The 10672-nt window shown below is 42.4% G+C and overlaps 1 long non-coding RNA gene across 1 annotated transcript; it reads left to right on the forward strand.

Moving 5' to 3' along the window:
* The first annotated feature begins 4347 nt into the window (after positions 1 to 4347).
* On the forward strand, positions 4348 to 9600 carry LOC306941775. The gene is made up of 8 exons (XR_013792213.1): positions 4348 to 6327; positions 7017 to 7181; positions 7315 to 7417; positions 7509 to 7593; positions 7681 to 7789; positions 7877 to 8622; positions 8725 to 8782; positions 8871 to 9600. It is a non-coding gene; the product is annotated as an uncharacterized lncRNA (long non-coding RNA).
* Positions 9601 to 10672: the final 1072 nt, after the last annotated feature.

Here is a 10672-nt window from a genome sequence, read left to right on the forward strand (position 1 = left end):
TGCACATAATGCAGCAGCAGCGCAACCCGTTAACAAAAACGAGTGCTTCCAAACTGCAACACTTAGAAAAATAATCACCTGCAGAGGATGTCTTGACAGAAAGTAGCTCATGACATCTCTACGGTGGATTTTTATGAAAAACAAGCTCTTCAGATTGAAAGAGGATAATTCAAGCTTTCCCTACAGCTGCAATGTTGGTGAGTTTAACGTTGTTTGGATGAGTGGGGAGTCAATGGAGGGTGTATTGCAACTCTAGATTCATTATAAAAAATCTAGCGTTGCAAATTGCGGCTAAATCCACTCCATTAATTTGTGTCAGTTGTTGCTAGTGGTGTGGTCTTTGTTGGGTTCTATATAATAATGAATTAATTATTATTATACAAATTAATTAATTCACTTGAATTGTTCACTTCAAAAGTGTGATTATTTTTCAAAAAAGTTACCCCAGAGATAATCAAACCAAACATTGTAGATGTTCTATTTTCAAGAACATCAAGTAAACCTCAAAGTAAGCTCACCCAAACTTCAAGTCAGGACTGGAGGCCACACCTCTGTCCAACAGCTCTGAATGGATTCAGAGCTAAACCCTCAGACATGTTCCTGGACCAAACTTTTCTTCTTCCAGATCTCAAAGTGACACTACTCTGTGGTTTATCCATTTCTATGCAGTATAATGGTTTAGTAATTGGCCTTAAAAAGTCTCTTTGACAAAAAAAACACCAAACACTCTTGTTGGTTCCATAAAATGGAACCCCCGGGCGGCCTCACTTCCTGTACCTTTATAGCTTTTCCTGGCACCTCACTTCCTGGAACATGCTTTCCCCCCACAGCTCCCCCTATAGAGCGTCGCAGTCCCGCCTCCTACCCTGGACCAGGAAATGAAACCCAATGCATTATTCTCATAGACATTTCTTAAAGTATTTATTTAAAGACGGTTACGCCGCGGACAAAGCCAACTCGAGTCGTGACAACTCATGACAACACAAACAATATTTTGGACCAAACAAATAATTACAAAGAAGAAAAACAACAAAAAAAGTGTTGTAACCTGCCATTTTTTTCTTCTTTCTAATTTGGGACTGCGACGCTCTATTGAGCAAACCTTGTCAACAGAAAATGAATGGCATATTGATGCCGTTGTAATGACAGATTTTACGCTTGCTATCCACGTTTTTCCCCGCCAAGGTATACTGGGGCTCCTTGTCACCGTCTCCACACCTGAGCGCAAAACTTTCTTAAGCTGCGCATTTCTTAAGCTGCGCGCAGCTGAAACTTTGATTTCTTCCGGGGCTTTGGGCGGTCCCGAGAGGGGACGCACACGGAAGCCTATTTGAGGCGTGTAGTTCTCTAGTTCTTGGTTGGTGAAGTGGGAGTGGCATTGACAAGATGTTGACAAACAGGCAAATTCTGCCGTTGGTGGCGGTGAGAAGGAGAAGGAGAAGGAGGATGATGATGAGGATGAGGATGAGGAGGGCAGCGGAGGCTGAAGAGAACAGGGCCAGACCCCGGAGGAGGTTTTGGGTCCATCCGATCGGTACGCGCAAAGCAGAACAAGGGGAGTACCTGCACCTGTTCATGGAGCTACGCCAGGACGAACAACGCTTCCAAGAGTACTTCAGGCTCTCTGTGGAGCAGTTCGACTGGGTGCTGGACAAGGTGAAGGAACAGATCAGGAAGCAAGACACTTTTTACCGGCAAGCCATCAGTCCGGGCGAACGTCTTGCCATCTGTTTACGGTAACTACCATGTTCATTGCTGTTTACATTTCTACTGTGATCCGTCGCTAGTAGCCTTCGATCACAAGACGGCCATCTGCCATGCCCGTCTACGTCTTGAGCTCCAAAATAGTGTTTGCACTTTCAGATTTCAAATATAACCAGCTTGCCCCATGGACAAGAATGTTACAATTGTGTACGGCCCCTCGTAAGTACCCATATGTTCCGTATTGTTCTATAAAAAGGATTCTAATCCGATCGGTGGCCATTTTCTCCGTATGCTTTCAACTACGCGACCCTATCGGTTGGGGGGTGTATTGCACTTTGATACATTATAACTCTATGAGCAAATGAACACCAATCGGATTCCAATCCTTTTTATTGAATAATATGGAATAAACGGGTACATCTAAGGGGCCGTGTACGATTGTAACATCCGTGGCCATAGAGTTAGCCCTTTATATTGGAAATGTGTATGTTTATGCAGATGTATGGAGCAAAAACGGAGAAAGTGCAAACACTATTTTGAAGATCATCGAAGACTGTCATATAATATAACCGTCTTGTATCAAGACACTGGTGGAGAGACTGTAAATGGTAAATGCCTTAGTAATTAGCATTGTATTCACATAATTTCAACTCACCAACCCTGACTGTGAGGCATGGTGCATGTATTTAATGTTTCCACACTGTCATTCAGCTCTTTAGTCTTTACCTTATTTTGGTTCAGATTCTTTACTTCAATACATGTAGCAATAGCACAATGTAGAAAATATTAATCACACGTAAAAGTCATGTTTCCACAGATTGATTGATTGAAGTATTTATTAACAGTTTGCAGAATTGGTACATTAACATTTCACATGAAAGCACTAACTCAACTTTACCCAACTTGAGGTAGGTTTAGTAACTTTACTTGGCTTCCAAATATACATCATGTATTATAGTACCTAAGTAAGAGTACTCAAATATATCCAAATGTGTCTATCACCGATTTGAAAATGGCAGATCTACAAGCTTGTCGCATTACAGCGCATTGTGAGCCTGTAGCCTGGCTATTTTCCAAGGATGAAACCATGAAATAGGTTTCAATTGGTTAATGTATGTCTTGTTATAATATACTTATTACTACTACTTTGAAGATTTACATTATTATAACAAGAAATACATTAACCAATTGAAACCTAAAAATCACACCTTTTACCATGATCATGTAAGATATATATATATATATATATATATATATATATAAAGCCCCGAGCTGAATTAAGTTGGCAAATGTGACACGAGTTAAAGACAAAAAGCTGTATATAGGGCCCCTCAAAAAACAGATTGATTTAGTTGCAACTATTCACGTTCTTTATCCCCACTACACAAAATGTCTTTGCCCCAAATAGCCGTTATCCAAACTCACACCACGTGATAGTGTGAGTGAGCTTGTAGATCAACTGTTTTGGAAAACCTTTTTCTCTGAATAGGGATGCTGGGGTTCAAGTGGTTAACTAAAATAATTGCCATCAAAAAGCACATTATTTGTCTCAGAGATGTAGTTGAGTTGTGGGTCATAAACCTTAATCCCATTACCAATACCACTTGTAACATGTGAGTTTAGCTTGTATTATAACATGATGATTGTTGTCTATACCTCTATTTCAGATACCTTACCCATGGGGATTCTATTGCCACCATAGCCTACAATTTCCGCGTGGGCAGATCCACTGTGGCTGAGATTGTGCCTACCGTTGCTGAAGCCATCTGGGAGTGTTTGGTACCAGAGTTGATGCCTGTGCCAACGAAGGAGGACTGGAAAGCTGCAGCCAATGTTTTTGCACAGAAGTGGAACTTCCCTCACTGTGTGGGTGCACTGGATGGCAAACATGTTGTCATTCAGGCACCCATACGTTCAGGGGCCCGCTTCTACAACTACAAAGGCCAGTATTCCATCGTCCTTCTGGCTGTTGTTGATGCCAACTACCTGTTCCGTATGGTCGATGTGGGAGGTTATGGCAGTTCTAACGACAGCGGCATCCTCTGGGCATCAGCGTTTGGTGAAGCTCTGAGGGACGGAACACTGAACCTCCCTGAGGATGAACCACTCCCAAACGCTGAGCACCTCGGACCTGTCCCGTATGTCTTCGTGGCAGATGAAGCCTTTCCTCTGCGGCAGGACCTAATGCGGCCAGTCCCTGGAAGAGACCTCCAGACCCACTCCCAGAGGATCTACAACTATCGTCTGTCCCGTGCACGGATGATGGTGGAGATGACCTTTGGCGTGATGGCTTCACAGTTCCGTGTCTTGCACACAGTGATTGAGCTGAACCCTGAGAATGCAGAGAAGGTTGTGAGAGCCATCACTGTCCTGCATAATCTCCTCAGATGGCACCGGCAGTCATCTGGTTCCGACGTGGCAGAGGAGATTCCAGATTCCCTCCTCCCAATTGGAAGGGTTGTTGGGAACAATGATCCAGGTGAAGAGGCTCGCGCTGTGAGAAGGACCTTTGTGGAGTTCTTCAACTCACCAGCCGGTGCTGTGTCATGGCAGGACAACTATGTTTAATCCTCACCTACCCATTACCCTCATTTAATTTTCCTTTCATTTTTCTTCTCCTCGGATCGCCACCTTGTAGTGGTGGAGAAGCTTGTGTGTTCCAATGAACCTGAGAGTTATGCCGTCTGGAGCTTTGCTCCTGGTAGGGTCACCCATGGCGGAAAGCTCAAGGGGGAGGTTCCAGACAAAGTGCGATCCAACCAAAGCAAATGAAAGCTGCAGCATACTTCACGCAGTGTTGCAAATAGCCTGCATCCTGCGACTCACTAAATTGAGAAAGGACCAAATCCTGTCACCCTCTGGGGGTCCTGGGATGCCAGACTCTAATGTTGTTGAAGGACTCATAAAATGTCTTTGGAACCCATCTAAAAGACCACCCCTGGGTCCCAGGACCCACTACATTGAAAACCTATGTACACCACTGGGCCCCTAGTTCTCTTGGACTCCATGTGACTGGACCCTCCTGACCCACATCTGTTAAGGACAGTGTCTCCCCACATTACACAAACGCACAGGCATCCTCCATGAAGGGAATCTAGCCACTATGACATCCCTCATTGTACCTGTTTATTTTAAATCTTCCCTCATCCCAAGTTCTTCCACCTTCCCAGTAACTTTGTCACTTCTACATTTCGCTGGTACTGGAGTCACTCTGCTGCCAGGGAGGCTGTAGGCGAGAACTTGATGCCAGCAGTCCTAGGGTCCTCACTGTGGTGGACATTTTTATGCAACTTTATTTTTGTCATAGACATACAAAAGCAGCTACCTTTTTCAAACAATAGTAGGCTATTTCCACACAAAATACATCCATGTCCTACCCATTCCAAAAAATACCTCGAGACTGGCAAGTCAGTAACTACACTGGCTTTGCTCAAATATTTGCCACGGACATGGAGAAGTCTTGCCATAGCCATATTTGTCTGTGTATGGAGTGCTAGGGCTGTCAATTGATAAACATATTTAATCTGATTAATCACAAATTAATCGCATATTTGTTCAAGTTGTTAATGCTCTCATCTACTAGGGGTGGGACGATATGGGCACCTCACGATACTATGGTGATATTAGACCCTCGATAACGATATAACGATGTTCTATATATTGCGAGATTGCAAAAAATGAAGAAAAAAGGCAAAAATCTGGATTTTCTGTGTCACAAACTGGCCAATAAGTACATGAATCTTGCCTCCCCCAAACAGTAAAATAACTAGTCTACAACTTGTCTGTCCACAACAATGGGCACTACTAGTACTAACTAATCAATCCACCCCTAAAATATGTAGTGAAAATGTAATTGACAAGAAACAAACAAAATAAGATGAACACATTCAAGTGCTGAGCATAACATGCAATGAACCTGGACCGATTCCAGGTATTCATCATCACCAATAAAAAACTGACCAATGCAACACATTTGGATTTCCATGACTGCAGTGGGATTGGCTATTTTCTCCCACTGTAACAATTTAATTCTGTCATCTTCTTAGTCATGTCAGTGTGAATTTAGCTACCTTAAAGTACCAAGGACACCATGGAAATGGTTTGAACTATGGAAAATCTACCCTAGCTGGGAGAAATGTAGTTTAGAAACCGATAAGCTACACAGAAGTAGTTCAAAGATTGTTGAGTCTCACATCATCTTGATGGTTTGTCAGGTTATCATAGTTGCCTGCCAAGTTAGTACTACTGACATTGATTCTACATTACTTGGATCTCCATATATGGTTATGGAGCTGACTAACCTCGACATTACTGACTGTTCATCAGCTGGATCTCCATACATAGAGAAGACGACACATCCTCTCACATCAACAGGATGACTAAACAAGTTCAGCAGAATAGTATAAAAGGAGCAGACCTCCCCTTGTATAAAATATTTCAACCAACACACTCAAGAATCTACAAGACCTTCCATATAGCCAACAACAGTCCCAGGATCCGGGGGACTGTCCAAGACAGGACACCGACCTCTTCAAGACTACATTCAAGACCTTTGACCTTCAGTAGACGATCACGATCAAGCACACCTCAACCCATACGAGCCAATGTATCTAACCACTCCAGGTACCTTTACTAGATTCCTTACACCATCTTTCCAATGACACATGTTAAACATCCCGGCTCAGGTTCTAATCAGACGCCACTGTGGCGGGTCATAATCCTAGCCTTTGAACAACAGTCCTTTCCTTTATGGTCCTTTTTTGAACCACTTGAACCCATAGTAGTCTATAGCCTGGGGGAACATTAGACAAAAATAGCCCATCTACAAGTTTACAATGCAACGCATTGTGAGCTTGTAGAGCGGCTATTTTTTGGCAAAAACTAGACTAGGGTTTAAGTGGTTAAGCACTAACCCACTATATTGTTCAAGGCTAGATTTCTGTTAGAAACAAGTCTGGGTTCTTCTGGGTTTTAGTTAGCAGACAATCGGTAAAGACATGAGGTATAAAAAAATAACCTTTAAAACTGATGTGTTACCCATCGGTTTTGTAACATCTGTCAATCTTCACACAAGCAAATCACAACTGAAACGGTCTAGTCTTCAAATATTTTTATTTGGAACAAAAATCAAAGGCCATAGACTTTGCCTGCAACATGATTAAATTATAGATAGTGCCCCTCAAAAAAAGTAAGAAAAAAAAGGGCATTTTACCAAGAAAAAAAAAAGAAAACTAAAATGTGCCTGGAAACTTGGCTCTGTAAATTACTCTCAATAGTTCCATTTCGGTCTCCATTTGGGTTTGGGGATCCAGGTCCCGGAGCTGGTGGGCCATGTACAGGCCAAAATGAGTGGTCCCATCCCGGTTCTGGAGCTCTGCCATGACAGCCTGCTCAAACATGTCTGGGGCGTCGTGAGACTGGGACTCCTCCTGTCCGCCCACAGTGTTCCTGGCCCTCCTTCGACTGGATGCTATTTAGTAAGGTTAAAGCATTGAACAATATTGCAATATTGAGCTGCACTGGATTTTGTATTGTATTACAGAACTTGATTTTGGATGTTATTGGTATTACATAACGTTCATGTAAGGTCTGAATTCTTACCACTTGTAGAAGTGGGTGGCCCTGGCACAGGACGAGCAGCTGGTGGTGGGGGACCTCGGGGTCCCCGTGCTGCTACCCCCAGATTCCAATTGGCCCTGCGGTGGACTATAAAGTAAGTAAATTACGTGTTATATTGAGCTGAAGTGGGTTTGTATTGTATTTCAGAACTTTCATGTCAAATCTGAATGTCTTACCACTTGCAGAAGGGGATTCTCCAGAAACCTGGAGACCACCAGTTGCTGGACCCGGAGTTCCCAGCGCTGCTGGACTCGCCGGGTGGACTATGAAGTAAGATTGAATGATGTGTTATATTGAGCAGGAGTGAATTCATATTGTATTTCTAAAAGTTTGTGTCAAATCTGAATATCTCACCAGCTGTGGGAGTGGGTGCCCTTATCCCAAAAGTTAACAGCTGGGATGGAATGGCAGCTGTTGACGGACCCGGGGCTCCCAGCGCTGCTGGACACGGCGGGCGGACTATGAAGTAAGATTGAATGATGTGTTATATTGAGCAGGAGTGAATTCATATTGTATTTCTAAAAGTTTGTGTCAAATCTGAATATCTCACCAGCTGTGGGAGTGGGTGACCTTATCCCAAAAGTTAACAGCTGGGATGGAATGGCAGCTGTTGACGGACCCGGGGCTCCCAGCGCTGCTGGACACGGCGGGCGGACTAGGACGTAGGCACCAGTACTGGAGGGTGGAGGGCGTGTGACAATGATCCTCCCCCCGTGTGCCACCGGCACTGTAGGCATGGTCACGAATACTATTGGGTAATAATCAAACATGTCTTACACTGGGTTCAATCGTTTTGTTAGATTTGTAAACTGTAAAGCACAACTAGACTTGAGTAGAGGTTTGTGTTGTGTAGTTTACCTTGCCATGTTGGAAGTCCAATATAAAACAGTTGGGGATTTGTAATATTAGACATTGGCATAATCATTCCTCTTTCTTTGTGCAGTGTAAAGGGGGAGACTATTCTGGATTATAGAGCAACTGTTGAACATATCTCACAAAGATTTTGAGGTGCATCATGGCTACATTACTACAAAACACAAACCTCTACCAAAGTAATTTGTCTTGAGTGAGTCATCTGAATACCTTACCATATTTCTGTCCAGCAGTGCTCCCATGTCCAGTAGTGCTCCCATGTCCTCCTGTGTCCTCCAGTGTGGTGTCTATGAAGCAAGGTTTAAACATTTACTGTGTAGGCCTACATTTTTAGAGTTTGCTGTTGTATTTGTAAACAGTCTGACTAATATGTATATCTTAACAATTTCAGTGGTTAACCGGTCCTGGCTGGCTGCTCTCTATAAAGTAAGAGAATGTATTGTGTACAACTTTATGATTGTTGTACAGTATTTGTAAGCTGTCATGAGACTCATGACTGATAAAGTATGTATCTCTTACCACTTTCAGCAGCAGTGCCACAGGTGAAATCCTGGCTTTCAAAGGCCTGCTGGCTGCTCTCTATAAAGTAAGTTTAGAGAGTTTATTGTGTACTGCTTTATGATTGTTGTATTAGTAAACTGTCATGACTGATATGTATCTCTTACCACTTTCAGCAGGACTGGAGTAATTGTGCTCCTCCGCCTGCTGCTGGCTGCTCCCTTTAAAGTTAGGTTCAAACATTTGTTAGGTACAGCTATGACAACTGATGTCCTCCACAATGGCAATGACGATGTCATTCAATCAATCTTTCAGTAAGCACATGCTGACCTGCAGTTGAAGATGTCCGGCCAAAATTGGAGGTGGTTTTCCTGGACTGTATATATGGGTCTAGGAAATTTAAAATTCCATAGTAGGCCCACATCTTTTTAGGGCGTCCCCCTGCACTCCCGCTTGGCTTTTTCAGCACCTTCATGCGTAGAGTCCGATAGTAGTCCTTGAGGGACTTCCATCGCCTTTTGCACCTACCAACTGTATGTGGTGGACACCAAAAGCATTTTGAGATGAAGTAGAAATGGTTTGTGTTCTGTCCCATTCAAATTGTTCATTTATGGGCTAAGGCAATACCATGGAGATTCTTAGTTTGAGATTCTATTTTTGGATACCTGAACCCTTCAACCATCTCTGCTTCATATCTTGACAGGATGAAGTCATGTACACGTTGGTTGTTTTCAAGCTACACTGCAGTGTATGTTGACAGTATTCTGTATGTTTAGTGGCCACAAATATTTGGTCCAATATTTTATGTCTGTATAATGTATTATCTTTGGTCAGTCTTTGACTACATACAGTATAAATTAACTGGTGGTATTTGGGATTCATCATCTGCTGTGATACAGCTGCTGTATCGAAAATAAAAGTCTTCACATCAATTTGTGTGTTCTGGTTTCATCAGTAGGAAGAACATTGACAGTACATGATAGTTGTTTATGTGTACTTGCAACTTTGTAATGCTGGGTATAATTATTGTTACATGATTCACTCCTTGACATTGCAGCAATGACAATTACCAAACAATAGCAATATTGGGAGGTTAGACGAGAATAGCACATTCAACCAACACAGGTGCAGCCACAAAAGTCTTTGGTACATGTTACATATACTTACGTTCAAGGCCTGACTCTCCACTTACTACACGCCAAGCTTGTTCTTTTCTAGTCGTATTTTTATACTCGGCATGTCCTGTGTTATACAGAATTGGGTGCTGGCTGACACTCATGATGAGCGCCTCATCAGTTGGCTCCTGTTGCATAGTGTCCTCCTGTGACATGCTTGCTTGCTCTCTGATATATATGTGCATTGGGCTGTTTTATAGCATATGGGCACAATCAGTATCAGGCTTGACAGTAATTTGGATTGATTGAATATTTTATTAACATTTTTCTAATGCAGATACTACAGTGCTATGATTATAGCCTACAATGATGCTAAGGCATAAAACAAAAAAGCCCCAAGTACTTGTTTTCATTGTAGTGTGTATTCAATTCAAAGACATTTCAAGACATGCAATAATTTACAAATCAGTGCCAGACTTGACACAAAATCAGTACTTGATCAGTACTTGATGAGGTAACAGATAGGTGAGCACCAAGGAAGAGTGGACAAAAAGTGAAATGGGCCTATTTGGAAAAGTAATGTTCAGTACAGTAAATGACGCATGATTAGAACATGCTTATCTGACATTTGGGGTCTAATATTTCTACCATTGCTACAAAAAATGATACCTGCACATTCACAATCCAGTCATTTGGGGGCATAAACAAGAAGTTTAAGAATGTATTTAGCCTGATAATGTCAACCGTGCATGTTCACATCATGTATACTTTATATGATGTAAGGTGGTGCCTTAATGGCTGCAAGTCCAGGGGACAGGGGTGCTTTTGATTGATTGATTGAAATATTTATTAACAGTTTGCAG

This window comes from Electrona antarctica (assembly GCF_951216825.1).
Source record: "Electrona antarctica genome assembly, chromosome: 2".
Lineage (NCBI taxonomy): Eukaryota > Metazoa > Chordata > Actinopteri > Myctophiformes > Myctophidae > Electrona > Electrona antarctica.